Below are 16,581 nucleotides of genomic sequence, written 5' to 3'. Positions count from 1 at the left end.
AGTGCCGTGGGAGACAGTTTTTTGTTTAATAGATTTATATCGTTTTGCTACATTCAGTATGACTTGCATTAACTAAAACATCATAGAGCTTGTAATACCTGGAAGACAACTTAAAATTCAATAATAATACTAATAGTAATAATGAGAATGATAATAATAATAATAATAATAATAAAATCTTACCGTAGGTCCGTAATCCCATGCTGTCTCAAAGCCTCATTAAGTTTGCTCGCTATTTCAGTGTAGCACGTCGATTCCTTCACAAAAACATCGTGCATCACGTCCCCCCTGTCGAAAGAATGGTCCTCAGGAAAAGAATGTGTGATTTTAGCTACGTATCTGGCCTCCTTCTCCTGTCCATCCTCTTTATACTGCACCGCCACGCCTGTCACGATACTTAAATAGTTGTCGCCCTTCTTCGTGAAGTCCTCCACCCTGTAGGAGACCAGACTGGCAGAGTCCCCCTTGTCTGCTTTCAGTGTGGCCTTGACCAGCGCCTCCGTCACCAGACATCGGTTGTCGGTGGTGGGCACTGCAGACACGGAGGATGTGCATTATAAAGGGTGATATTTTTGTTGCCTTTGAGTTACTGTAACAGACCATCCTGAATTATAAATTGCCTAAGCAACTCAATATCTGTTTTATATTTATACAGATCATGTTAACACTAGTAGCAGTAGTAGTAGTAATAGTAGTAATAATAGTAGTGGGAGTAGTAATAGTAGCTGTAGAAGTAGCACTAGTGGTGGTGGTAGTAGTAGTCGAGAGTCGCATAGACCAGCGACTCCAATAGCTTAATGTCTTAATTTACACTGTAATATCAATAAATATAAAATAAAAATAATAATAGTAATAGTAAATGGCTGGTAACCACAGCCGTTGGCGTGCTTGGGGCCAACAGATTGTAAAATGAGAGTTAGTGTTAACCTTCACATTACAACTCCAAATGGTGAACTGTATTAGCAAGGTTGGTTTTGATCTTCACAATACAATTCTCCGATGGATGAAGGTGATTATTGTAGTAGTAGTAGTTGTAGTAGCAGCAGTATAGTAGTAGTAGTAGTAGTAGTAATAGTAGTAGGAGTAGTAGTAGTAGTAGTAGTAGGAGAAGTAGTAGTAGTAGTAATAATAATAATAATAATAATAATTATAATAATAATAACAACAACAACAACAAGCCGGTATGTAATGATGGCCAGTTCTCAGTGGACCAAGCTTTGCCAGCGACTGGAAGTGAGTTTCGACACAAAAAGTCATTTCTATATAGAGGTACTCCAGAGGAACATTCCACCCAGGAATCATGGCCCTTGTTTAATAATCTTTGGAATCTTAGCATTTCACACAAGGAAGGTCGTAGCTGTAGTGCTTTTCATATTTTCGGCACTTGATGACTTTTGACTCCTGACCTGGTAGATATAGGTCATGCATGTACGAAGCACACTTGCAGTACTCATTAACGTCTATAAGCATGTAAAGTTTCATTGGGTTCCATCCACCCACTGTGGAGCTAGGTAACTTGAAGTTGGTGGAATGGCCCACCAGAGGTACAACTTCTAAGGGGCGCTGCCAGTGACTGGAAGTGAGTTTCGACACTAAATGTCACTTTTCTATGGAGGTACTCCAGTGCAACATTCCACCAAAGAATCATGACCCCGGCTTAATAGTCATCAGAGCCTTAGCATTTCGTGCGAGCATAGTCGTGATTTTAGCTATTTTCACTGTTTTTGCATCTGATGACCTTTGACCCCTGACCTGGCCAATGTAGCACACACAGGTGTACAATAGAAAGTTGTAGTACTATAGTCGCGGCACACGACTCTGAGGTTGTCATTATTGTACCCTGACAACCTACCCGTCAAAAGTGCTTCTGATTTTGTGTATAATGCGATACGTATGTGATTCGTGTATAATATATTCGTGTATAATAATATTCGTGTATAATAATATTCGTGTATAATGTATTCGTGTGTAATAACATGATTCGTGTATACTTTGATACGATATCAGAGCACTTTTGACAGGTAGGTTGCCAGGGTACGATAATTTCAACCTCAGGGTGGTGCGCCGCGACTATAGTCAATATCTATAAGCAGGCAAAGTTTCATTCAATTCCATCTAGATGCTGGGGAACTTGGGGGGGATTTTTGAAAACTGGTACTGGGACTCTGAGGCAAATCTTTGCAGAGGTGCCACTCGAAAACTAGAGAGAAAGGAAAAATGGACGGCACACTTCCAACAGGGAACGACCTCAAGATTATGCCTAAAGAAGTCAGAGCTTTCTACGACCATTAATAATGCTTCTACAGCTCAAAATGTGAGAAGTACAAAAATAGCGGGTTTTTGGCCATTGCTAGACAACTGTTCGTTGCCTAGCAATCAAAATCTTGCGTACACAGCTAAGTCATAGGCTGGTCATTGTGTCCACGTTTGGTCGGAATCAGTTAATTCTAAAGGGTAGAAGTGCCTGCCACAATTTAAAAAGAATGAAAGAAGAATGCACAACTAATAATAAGGGCAGCAGAGGGAGGGCCAGTAATAATAATAATAAATAATAATAATAATAATAATAATAATAATAATAATAATAATGAGATATCCATTACTTTCAGAATGCACAAGGGGTAGCGAGTGCAACACTCACTGCCTGAACTCATTCCAAGTGCCAATATATGACTGTTGCCCTGTGACCTTGACCTCCAGTCGATTGTTCTATTACATCACCAAGCGATCTTTTACCTCCACACACACACACACACACACACACACACACACACACACACACACCAGCAGCCTGAGCCATCCTTGCTATGTATAAAATACCACCAGCTGAGTTCATAGTGGAACACATTTTACGGACCACGCTGTATACAACAGAATGTTAAGGCGTAACATACAAAATAAATCGCATAAAGGTACTACTGAGCCCAAAATGCCACTTAAAATACAGCCATTAGTATTTACATTATATATATATATATATATATATATATATATATATATATATATATATATATATATATATATATATATATATATATAGCCTTCACGTGGTGGCACTGATATAACCAGATGGCTCAACTGCTCGGTTATACATACGTCCCTCAACAACTTCTCTATCCCACAAATAGAGGATGAGGGACTGCAGGAGGGAATTCTCGAACATACGGTCGAAGCCCCCTCCTAACTCTCCTTCCCTTGATCTTCCTACTAAAGGAAATATACAGTATTTTTACGTATATAGTCCTCTCTTAGGAAAGATTCTTCGTCCCCGTATTTCGCGCCAAAGACAGTTCTGCGTTACTCCGCCAAAACATATTGCATCACTACAGCGAAGGGACTGCAAGTTTATTTAAGAATCCCTCCCTAGTATTCACAGAAATACTTAGGATCGGTTCAATATCGTAACTATACTTCATTCACCATCATTTGGCCCAGATTTCCACATTTTGTATCATGGATCACGTAGCTCAGTGGCAGAATAGGAAAATACTGTAGCTCTAATTAAGTTACATCATTTCGTTATCGCTTCTTCGTGACTAGCATTATACTCTAAGGTTAATCTATTGTTACTACTCAGCACTGAAGACGAAGAGATGGTTATTCCAGACCAAGTTAATGTGAAAACCGTAGACGGGTCACATTTATGAACCTTCCTGCTCAGTACAGGATTATTTGTGTTTACGTTTTTCACTTGCGCAATTCCAAACATACACAACCAAACTAATGTGAGCAGTAACGTGCAAAGTACGTAAATACAACATATTATGTATTATGGACAGTGTTTATCTTAGCAACTGAGGACAAGTTCAAGTTTCAGCAGACATTACACATTGGCGCCGTGATGTGACGTAACGCGGCTCCCAAATAACTGATGCACTTACTCTTTAACTAGTGGCTGTGAGAGGTCGCTTTGCACAACTTTTGACGTTCGCTGCTCCAATGACGGAGAAGGACTGAGAAGTGAGAACATCGTAGATGGGGAGGACAGTTGCCGAGTGGTGCCTTTTTCACCGGTATTTCAGCTGCCATTGGAGGTGTTGCAATTCCTCTTGCATGGCGATTTATCTCTCCTCTTACTTTTAAGTTTCTTGTATGTTATCTACATCGACTTAATATCGGCATAATTTGTAACAGTCACATACAGGAAGATATTTAGGTGCGACAGGCAAAATAAATCGCCAAGGAAAAGGCGATGAATCTCCAACAAACATTGAGGCTAGAATTCAAAGGTCGGATCTCATCAATTTACGAGATTTTCTAGTACGTCTTCTCAGCGATTTATTTTTGCATAACAACCTCTTATCCTCTTGTATTATATCGACAAATGTTGAATATTTAACCTATAAAAATACATAAACGTAGAGATAAAGAGGTAGACTGAGGAAGAGGGGTGAGGAAGCCTTTTTGGTCCACGTGTAAACACGTCAGTTAAATATTTTACGGTGCATTGCCCTAAAGAAATCCCTGTACATTTTTCCGCCTTAACATTTTGGAACACTGGACGAAAATATGAAGTATTCTTCACTCACTTCATATTTATGTGTAGCTGTGATTATTATTGCTAGTAGTACAGTAATAAGATGGAAGATTATATAACATACGTATTACAGTGTGCATTGGGTACAGTAATAAGATGGAATATTATATACGTATTGCAGTGTGCATTCGGTACAGTAATAAGATGGACGATTATATATCATACGTATTACAGTGTGCATTGGGTACAGTAATAAGATGGAAGATTATATACGTATTGCAGTGTGCATTCGGTACAGTAATAAGATGGAAGGTTATATAACATCCGTATTACAGTGTACATTCGGTACATTAATAAGATGGAAGATTATATAACATACGTATTACAGTGTGCATTTGGTACAGTAATAAGATGGAAGGTTATATAACATCCGTATGACAGTGTGCATTCGGAAACATTTGCTTAACGAAAAAGTTGTCCACGGCAACCATGCTCGTTGTGAAACCATCGACCACAACAGTATGCACAAGCGCTTATCGGGCTTCTCAGTGCATGGACACGCTCCTAAACATGACATGTCGTGCTTTAACATACGGGGCATGCCCATGAGAACTTTCAGCTCATTCCACCCAGCGGTTTGACCTGTACAGGGTTCCCAATGTCTAGCGAAAAGTCGGGCACAAAAGTGCGCGTGGCTGGCACGCATTTATAATTTACACCATCACTGTCTGCTCGTCGTTTCGTATCTTTAGATGTACAACACGTCGAACTCCGAGGGGATCAATGTGGACACACACACACACACACACACACACACACACACACACACACACAAAACGCTTACGATTGAATTCGGGAGCAAGCCCGTATTCTGGGTGGTACTGTTGGCTCCGTAGCACCGTTTTCCTGACGATTTTTAATACAACTTGTTCTTTTTTATGTAGTATATATACGTTCAGTAGCGACACAGCCTACCTCAGTGGCGTAGAATGGAATAAAGAGGTGTGCTATATGAAACAAATCGCCGAGGAAGAGGTGCAACGAAATCTCCATGGCCACTGATAGCACGCTTCAGAGTTGACTGATGTTCAAGGTTGTTGTGCATCGGTTAATGTGTGTATGTTGCTTATCTGTGGTTACCATCCCTGATTAGATACAAAGGCAACACTCTTGACTACCTAGCAATTTATTCCTGGAGTGGAATTCTCAAACATTTTTATGATCGATTTCCTGTCGTAACTTAGCTATGTGTTTTACAGGAAGACGTAGACTATCTATCCATCTATCTATTGCCAGACGCCTTAATCCCGTAAGGGGTGGCCACAAACAAATTGCCTCCATGTCGCCCTGTCCCCCGCCATTTCACTGCCCTGCTCCCGGCTCACACACCCCTCTTTCATATACCTCCCACTCCATCCCTCCATCTCATCCTTGGCCTCCCCCTCCCATGTGGAAAGGATGGAGAGCGAGAGACTGACAAGGAGAGTGTATGTAAGAAGAAGACAAGGGAAGATTTTTCACTCCTTCCTTGATCATCCTGCAGAAAACAGGTATAAATTGCTCTAACTTTCGTCTCGTAACTAAGATTTATTTATGAAGTCAGAATAGCAGACAGGAAAATTCGACAGCCTCCTCGTCCCTCCTGCAGATCAAAGCCTAAGTTACGACAGGAATTGATCGTAAGTCCGTTTGTGTATCCTGCATCGGAGCATTAAACCTCTGTATTTTCTTTCAGGGCGACATGGAGGCGATTTGTTTGTGGCTACCCCTTACGGGATTAAGGCGTCTGGCAATAGATAGATAGTTAGATTTTCTTTCAAGCCGTCTACCTCCTTTAAACACCGATACATTTCATACCGAACGGGTGAACAACAACATTTCATGTACAGAATAAACAAGAAAGCTTCCTAAACTACAAAAATAAAATACAAATGTTGGGCAGCTGTGTAAATGAAGGAGGTCGTATTATAAGAGGCTATGGAGCTTTCGTAACTCATCTCTCTCGGCGATTTATTTTGCACATCATCCCCTTACATCCAACGGTATATTATTGATTCAAAGTATACAGGTATTAAAGCAAAACATAACTTGCAGGAGAATTTTAAAGCCTTCTGCGCAACTTAAAATACGACCCTCCGGAAATCTTAACATCCTCTTGTGTTATTTATACAGTTTTCATAGAAGAGTTTGTATCAATAGTACACAAGCGGATACTAAGGCGTAATGTTCAAAATAAGTAGCTAAGGAAGAGGTGTACCGATATCTTAGAAGACCCCACCAGGAGGATTAAAAATGTTTATAGATACGCCCCCAGGATGATGCTGATGTTACCAAGGTCACATGCAGGAACGCAGCTGGGAGGGTGTGACTCACTCTGCAGTGGCAATGATCTTAACAAACATACAGTACTTCTAAGCGGGGAATACAGGATCTTAGTAAACAAACATACAGTACGTCTAAGCAGGGAATACAGGATATTACTAAACAAACATACAATACTTCTATGTGGGGAATACATGATCTTACTAAACAAACATACAGTACTTCTAAGCGGAGAATACAGGATCTTAGTAAACAAACATACTTCTAAGCGGGGAATACAGGATCTTACTAAAACATACAGTACTTCTAAGCGGGGAATACAGGATCTTAGTAAACAAACATACAATACTTCTATGCGGGGAATACAGGATCTTACTAAACATGTACCTCTAAACGGGGAATAAACATGATCTTACTCAACAAACATACTTTGTGTAGCACTCTGTTGGTGAACGCTGTGACAGATGCACAAAGTCAACTCTTTTCACTCTAGCATGGCCCAAAGTGCCATCTCTCCATTTTGAATACAGTACTGAAACAATAGATTAACATTAGATTATGATGACAGTCACGAAGTGCAATGGGAAGGAAGTAGACTGGTAGCAGCCTCGTGTCCTTTTCTACCACTGAGTTACATGAAAGAAAAGCTACAAAAGGATGAAATTATGGGCCAAGTGAAGGTGAAAGGTCTTCAGCTGATTAAAGAAAAAAAAAAACGCAAGTCAGGAGTGACGAGACGCGAGTGTCATGCTGATGTGTGCGTCTCCCCACTGACGCCCATGCACGTGACTGACGCTGACACAGCAGGGTTCTCAACATCCATTCCTTTGCGACTTATTTATTACATTTCAAATTTTTCTTGTATGATATTTAGTTTTAATGTCGAGAAAGCTTACATAAAAAACAAGCAAGAGATATTCTGTGTAGAATAAATCGCTACGGAAAAGGTGTTGCGAAGTCATCAAAGCCAACTACACTTCATTCACCTTCTATCTATTCTATTGCCAGACGCCTTAATCCTATAAGGGGTGGCTACCAACAAATCGCCTCCATGTCGCCCTGTCCCCCACTATTTCAGTGCCCTGCTCCCAGCCCACACCTCCCTCTCTCATATACCCCTCCACTCATTTCATCCTTGGCCTTCCCCTCCCTCTCCCCCCATCCACCTCACTCACATACACTCTCCTCGTCAGTCTCCCACTCTCCATCTTCTCCACATGGCCAAACCACCTCAGTGTGTCTCTCCTAACGCTTCCTATCACATCCACATCCACACCACAACGCTCCTTCACTTCTTCATTTGTCAGTCTGTCTCTCCGTGCGACTCCACATGCTCCTCTCAGATAACTCATTTCTACTACTCTAACTCTTGGCCTCTGTCCCTCCAAAAAGGTCCAAGCTTCGCTTCCATAGGTTAGAGTTGGTATCACAATACTGTCATGTAGTAACTTATTCACTTCCGCGCTCACTTCCCTGTATCTTCATCACTGCTTTCAAGGAACCACCAACCTTTCTTCCTTGCTGTACCCTTTCAAGCACTTCACCCTCTAAACTTCCATCCTTACTCATCACACTACCCAAGTACTTAAACGCACTCACTTTTTCCATTTCCTCCTCATCCAGCCTCACTGTACATTCACTGACTTTACCTCTCTCAAAGACCATAACTTTACTCTTCCCTACATTCACCTTTAGATTCCGTTTCTTACATACGCTCTCAAACTCATCCACCACACCAGTTAAAATGGCCATTAGGATCCCCCCCATGCAGTCCTGTTGCAGTATCTGTACTCAGGCCTCTACTCCATACCATGGCCATAGCATTTGCCACTTTCTTCCTTAGCCACTAAATTTTCCACTGTTGTTTACACATTTAACTTTCTTTTCCATTACTGTGCTATGGTGCTCAATCCTTCCACCATTTCAGATTTATCATCATTCAAAAGTATTTCACAATGAATTGTCATATGCCACAAAAGGAAAGCTAAAAAGGATGTCATTATGAGATAACTGAATGTAAACTCAAGTGAACCTGCCTTCTCCAACATCAAAGCTGCAGCTTTCATCTGGCCACTTTGCATTGTATTAAATACTGTTTTGTTTATCTCATCAATCATCCACTTATCAACAAGGACAAGCCATGTCTTAGCAATGTCTTTGAAGGGCAGTGATGCTTCCATGATGACAGACGCAGCATGTAGCCTGGCCATCTCCCGCAACACCAGTGTGCTGTGGGTCGTGTCCATCCCTCGCCGCCTGACATTCATCTGGAACCCACCAGCTCGCAGGTCCTCCATCATTATTACCTCCTTGTTCTTAGCCAGGTTTGTAGCGTAGGCCCGAGCAAACCTAGGGGGGTTGTGGATAAGACTTTAATAACATATATAAAGTGTTACACAACTATTTAAGCTACTGCATACAATCTTTATGAAAATATGTGGGTGCTGTTTTCTGCATGGTTAAACATTAGTCTTACTTAGTATTTTGGCATGATTATATATATATATATATATATATATATATATATATATATATATATATATATATATATATATATATATATATATATATATATATATATATATATATATATATATATATATATATATATATATATATATATATATATATATATATATATATATATATGCAAAGGCCATATGAAGCCTACTAATCACTGTAGTGGCCGGGATGTGAACTCTGGCCAACGTGCTCACCTGGCATGCACACAACACTAGAGCCAAAGAGGGGATCCCCACATTGGTTCTGACAACATAGGCTTACATAGAACCCCATTATATATAGACATATTCTAAAGCTAATGGTATGGAATCTACAGTGTGACCTAGGCCAGCAATGAGAAAGACATGCATTCACTCAGGTAAGGTTAGTATCTCAAGAATATGAAAATGGAAGAATTACCTCAGATTATGTAGTGATTCCTGATGGTTTACAGCAACTATCCCAAACTACACATGAAGTTTGACAAAGGTTTCACTACAAATGTTGCATAACAATGTTTTTGACAGTTCACCACTTGATTTTTGTCATATATTAATGAACCATATTATTCTTATATATATTTTTCGGTATCAATAAAGTGTTCTGTCTACCTATCTATCTATTGCCAGATGCCTCAATCCCATAAGGGGTGGCCAGAAACAAATCGCCTCCATGTCGCACTGTCCAACACCATTTCACTGCCCTACTCACACACCCCTCTCTCATGTACCTTTCCACTCCATCCCTTCGTCTCGTCCTCGGCCACCCCTTCCTTCTCCCTCTCTCCACCTCACTCGCATACATTCTCCTCGTTAGTCTCTCGCTCTCCATCATCTCCACATGGCCAAACCACCTCAGTGTATTTTTCCAAAGACTTTCTATCACATTCGCATCCACACCACAATTCTCCCTCACTTCCCTATTTGTCAGACTGTCTCTCCACTTAACTCCACATGTTCCTCTCAAATAACTCATTTCCACTGCTCTCACTCTTCACATGTGTCCTTCTATAGTATATTGCATAACATCAACGTCAGAACAATATGAATCTTTTTACTTTTCCAGCTATAAATCTTCAGGAATGCAATTTCTTCATTACTTTTCAAACTTCTTTTCTTCCCGCTAATGCATAGCTAAAAAGCATACTGTATTCAGAATTATGGATTATTGTACCCTCATTATTATATCTGAAAAACCGAAAGTAGTGCTAATAAATTAAATGATAAAGGCTGATTTTTAAAACCTTATACCACCAACAAATTATTTGGCTATTAATCTAGGCTATGGATTGTTACTGAACATTTTAAACCCCCAAAAATACATATGGACACCACTTGGGTGCTGATACATCCATCTATATCATGGTATGCTAGAGATCATTCATCGAAAACTAATGTGTATTTCAGTTGTATGGGAATAATAACCCATTAGAACAACCTAAAAGAAAAGCTTCATGAATGAAATTCATATCCCTGAATTATTCCCATCTAAGCACACACACTTCTATTCTCGGGTCATTCGACTTCCTTTTCTCTGCACCTCATAAATTTCTGTTTCAAAGCAACCCAGATTACGCACATTTCTTTATTTCATTTCCATTGCTTCCACGTTTGACTTTTAAAGCTCAAATCACACCAGTCTCACACCCATATACTAATGTGGACACTAACCCATCTTCATGCACTCCTCTTGCAGCCTTTGTATCCTGTCCTCTTGTTTTGTTTCAAACACTTCATAATATTACATTTTCCTTTATTTATTTCTTTTTTTTTCGTGCCTGAACTACACTGCTATCCAATTTCTTTTCATATTCAAATTTTTACTGTCACTGCACTGAGGTATTTAAATTCCTCCCCCAATATAAGTCTCCCTTCGTCCACATGTCTCTAGACCAGCAATTTAGCCTTATTTATACTCACAGATATTCACAATCTACGAATATCCCATTCCCTTTCAGCATCCAGCATTGCACACTGGCTTCTTAGCTAATACCACTGTATGGGTATACTGTATATGCATATTTATACATAATACCAGTCATGAGGATGCCACACCCTCTTACCTCACTCCAACACTGTTACTGAACCACTTACTCAGACAAACAACAATACTTCAGCATGTTTCATTATCGTACTGTCATTAACAGATGGTTGGAAAAATTCTTATCGTTTCAAGCCAATGCAGATCTCTCTCTCTCTCTCTCTCTCTCTCTCTCTCTCTGCCATTTCGTGTTTTTTTTTTTTTTATGCTTCTGTTCTCTGTATATTTGTCATTCATTATTTTTTCCTTCATTACTTATATTTTCTATTTTACGTTGTCTTTTTTCTTTGTATTGTTTTCCTAAAATTTTCTTTCATTTTCTGTTACACTTTCATTTCTATGTCTCTTTTTTTTTTTTTTCCTTTCCATTAATATCGTTTCTTTCTTTTTCAGTTTTTTTTTTTTCTGTTCTTGATTTCTTTTATATGAAGTATTTTGGGGAGATCAAACCCCTTTTTAACCTTCTTCCTTTTTCTCTTCCCTGTTTGTGTTCACCTATTTTCATTTTCTTACCCCATCTGTCATTACTCTCCTTTTTTTCACGTCCTTTCCTCTAATTCCTTATTTTCTGTTTAATTTTTCGTGTCTTCTTCGTTTTTCCTCCTGTCTCTCTATACGTTTTCTGTTATTTTTCTTCATATACAAAATTGTTCTTTCTTCACGTTACTTTTCCTCCTTCTCCTCCTCTTTTTCCTCCTCCACCTCCTCCTCCTCCTCCTCCTGCTCCTCCAGTTCTTCCTTTTTTACTTAGGCTCTTCTTCCTTATAATTTTCTTCCCTTCTTCTTTTCTTTCCTTCATAATATTTTTCTATTCTTCCTTATTTTTCTTGGTCTGTTACCCTTCTTCCTCTTCTCTTTCTCCTTCGTATTCTTAATCTTTGCCCTGTTCTAATCTTTCTTCATTTCGCAACCTTCGTTCCTTCTTTATTTTCTTTCTTTCCTTCCTTCCTTCTTTATTTCCTTCCTTCTTTCCTTCCTTACTTACTTTTTTCTTTCTTTTCTTCCTTCCTTCCTTCCATTCTTTCTACCTTCCTTCCTTCTTAATTTCTTTCCTTTCTTCCTTCTTTCCTTCTTTGTTCCCTCTTTCTTTCTTTCTGTCTTTCTTTCTTTCCTTCCTTCCCTCCTTCCTCCTTTATTTCTTTCCTTCCTTCGTTCCTTCCATCCTTCTTTATTTACCTTTATCTCTTCATCCTTGCTTCCTTCCATCCTTCATTATTTCATTCCTTCCTTCTTTCCTTTCTTCCCTCCTTCTTTCTTTCCTTCCTTTTTTATTTCCTTTCTTCCTTCCCTCCTTCCCTCCTTCCTTCCTTCCTTTCTTCCTTCCTTCCTTCTTTTCCTCCCTTTTTATTCTTTTCCTTCTTTCATTCCTTCCTTCTTTATTTACCTTTGCTTTCATCCATTCTTTCATCCTTCCTTCCTTCCTTCTTTATTTCCTTCCATCCTTCAATCTTTCTTTCCTTCCTTCCTTCCTTCTTTACTTCTTACCTTCCTTCCTTCTTTACTTCTTACCTTCCTTCCTTCTTTATTTAACTTTGTTTCATCCCTTCATCCTTCCTTCTTTAATTCCTTCTTTATTTCTTTCCTTCCTTCCTTCTTTCTTTACTTCCTTCCTTCTTTCCTTCCTTTCTTCCTTCTTTTCTTTCTTTCTTTCTTTCTTTCTTTCCTTCCTTCCTTCCTTATTTACTTACTTTCTTCTTTCTTCCTTTCCTTCTTTCCTTCCTTCCTTCTTTATTTACCTTTGCTTCCTCCCTTCATCCTTCCTTCTTTCCTTCTTCCCTTCCTTCTTTATTTCTTTCCCTTCTTCCTTCTTTATTTCTTTCCTTCCATCCTTCCTTCCTTCTTTAATTCCTTCGTTTCTTCCTTTCTTCCTTCGTTCTTTCTTTCCTTCCTTCCTTCCTATCTTCTCTATTTCTTTTCTTCCTTCCTTCCTTCTATATTAACCTTTCCTTGCATCCCTTCATCCTTCCTTCCTTCCTTCTTTTTTATTTCCTCTGTTTCCGTCAACTAGTTTTTTCCCTTCTTTTCACGTAATTCCTCCTCCTCCTTCTCCTCCTTTTATTATTATTATTATTATTATTATTATTATTATTATTATCATTATTATTATGTTCTCCACACTGCCAGTTCGCTTAAACTATCATATCCAAGGAGAGAGAGAGAGAGAGAGAGAGAGAGAGAGAGAGAGAGACTATTACAGATGTACCGTTGCAACGTAGAAAAATATGAGTCGATAGCGGTGGTGTGTGTGTGTGTGTGTGTGTGTGTGTGTGTGTGTGTGTGTGTGTGTGTGTGTGTGTGTGTGTGTGTGTTTCATTTTCCCATGCTCGTGCTTGATAAGAATCTCGGAGCTGAAAAGCGACTTTCTCTCTCTCTCTCTCTCTTACTCACGGACCAGGAAAAAAAGGGAAAAACAGAAGAAAAAAAAAACTATACCGGAAAAAACATGCCTGGTTGCCTGATATGTATTTGTAGGGGATTGAGGGAAAGGGGTAGGTACACACACACACACACACACACACACACACACACGGGGTAAAGAAATGGTAGTAATTTGTGTGCACAATAGAGAGACTGAGCGACTGAAATTACTCTGAACTGCACCGTTACTGTGAATAGATAGATAGGGAGATAGATAGATAGATAGATAGATAGAGAGGAAAGTAAATAGTTGGGTAGATTGGTAGATAGAGAGATGGATGTATAGACAGATGGATAGATAGATTGAAAGACAGATGGACAGATAGGGAGACAGATAAATGGATAGACAGATATAAATGGATGGATATGGATGGATGGATAGGTAGATAGATATGGAGAGAGAGAGAGAGAGAGAGAGAGAGAGAGAGAGAGAGAGGAGGGGAGGAGGAAGGCACTGAAATATGGAAATGAATAAATTAATGGGTAGGTACACTGATAGGTAAGACAGATAGAAAAATTGATGGATAGATAATCAGTTAGGTGGACAGAAAAGCTGATAGATAAATGCAGACAGACTAATTACCACAAAAATACATTGATAATTTGATAGATGGATAGATAGATAGATAGATAGACAAAAATGTGTAGACAGAAAAGTAGAGAGATAGACTGATAGACAGATAATGGTATTGGGCATAATGTCGGCACAGACAAGTAAATGACCAAGTAGGCAGAGAGACAGACAGATAGATAGGCAGATAGATATAATATTGTATCATTTAATGGCTCGTTTCAGGAGCTAAAAATAATTGTAAAAAAAAAAGATCCAAAATTATCACATTGGCATATGGTGGAATTTGATAATCTTATTAAGCTTCGCCATATATATAGTCTGCGTATCATTTTTTTTTTTCATTCCATTTTTTTCCCTTAGATATTGATGATATTATACATGGAGGTACCCTTAGGGTAACCGAAGTACTTGTGCCAAATATAAATGACCTTGACCTATTTTTGAAGGTCATATACTCATTACTGGTGCAAAAGTTGCATATTTGAAATTGAAATATCTCAGAAGCTAACTGAGATACAGTTATTTAGTCGAAAATCCTATGACAAAATAGTTTGCTGAGAATTTTGGCTGAATATTTTGCCATTTAGCCTAGTGGAAAGTACCGAACTCAAATCTGCTCAGTGTTTTCTTTGCAATACGTTTTAGAGAAAACCACAAAAGCTGAACAACAGTTACTTTACAGAAATATGACTGTGGTCCCTCTCATTATCTCCGCATCTTAATATCCCCGAATCAGTACTACATGGTCTGCCCGAGTGCTGTACTAAGGAAGCTCCCTTCATCTGTCCCCGAGGGAATAAATACCGTCAGATAGACGGTGTAGCTCTGGGTTCTCCTCTGGGAGTGCTGCTAGCAAACTTTTTCATGGGTTGCATCGAGAAGGAAGTGTCCAGCAAGAGAGAGAAACCAGACATCTACTGTAGGTGTATCAAAGATACTTTTATTAACAGTACCAGCGAAGAGCACATTGAATACTTTAAGCTCCGCCTGCAAGAGATCTCTGGCCTTACTTTCACCATGGAAAATAGTGTTGATGGAACGACGCCATTTCTCGATGTTCTCGTGAGGCAAGATGAATACTCCTTCAACATGGGTGTCTGCATAAATACAACGAACTCTGGCCACTGCCTACACGGTGGTAGTGAGTGCCCACAAGAGATACAAGGACTCAACCATAGGTGCTCACATCCGAAGAGCACTCACTCACTGCAGCTCTTGGCAACAAGTACACAGAGAAATCGAACGCTCTACAGAAGTATGGATCAACAATTGCTTCTCCACTAAGGACACCAGCCGACAAAGAAGGAAAAACCATCGATAACTGGTTCAAGAAGAATAACAACAGAAACCATAAGAAGGAGGATGACATCAACCTTTACCTCAGAGCCACCTTCTCAACAGCCTACAAGGAAGAAGAAAGAATTAAAAAAAAAATAGTGAAGCGAAATGTGACGCCATGAAACCCCGAAAAGAGACTTAACCTGATAATATACTACAGGAGTAAAACGGCCAGTCCCCTGCAACTAAAGAAGAACCCCCGCCAGGAGAGATGCCTACTTTAGTGGTAGCATGTTGTATACAGGTTTGCAGTACTTGTCAACAAGGGAACTGTAAAGCCTTCCCCTCAACCTATGTGGGCATGATGACCATGAAATTGTCTCCACGCCTGAGTTAGCACCTTACAGCTGGAATACCAAAAAACCACCTTAAACTTGAACAGGGAATTGCCCTTGCACGGAAAATACTGGAAGAAAATACAGAAACTTTAACTATATGAGAAGATGTAAGACGCCTCCCCTTACTAGAAGCACTGAGTATCAAAGAATTAAACCCCAAACTCAATGCACAAGCTGAAGATCTCCAAGCCCTCCCACGCTTACGGCGGCCACACCCCGATTACAACAACCAATGAGGATCGAGTACACACAGGTGTCCCATCCAGAACACGGATTAAATAGCGCCCACCTCACCTGCTCCGGGCATTCTCACCTCAGCCACGGAGGAAGAAACATCCATCTACCAAGGCTACTGAATGAGGGTTGAGGCACCTAAAATCACGATCTAGCAAGAAATGATATGGACGGAACAAACTACAGCCAATGCATAAACACCCTACCAGGCGAGACTAAGGCACTCCTGAGGTGTTAAGAAAATACGCAAGAAAATATACTATGCAGAACTTGCAGTCACTTTCAACAGAAGTATATATATATATATATATATATATATATATATATATATATATATA

The sequence above is a fragment of the Coenobita brevimanus genome, chromosome 25 (genome assembly GCF_032717465.1).
Source record: "Coenobita brevimanus isolate Jiangsu-jjx chromosome 25, ASM3271746v2, whole genome shotgun sequence".
NCBI classification, from domain to species: Eukaryota; Metazoa; Arthropoda; class Malacostraca; order Decapoda; family Coenobitidae; genus Coenobita; species Coenobita brevimanus.
This window is presented reverse-complemented; position numbering follows the sequence as displayed.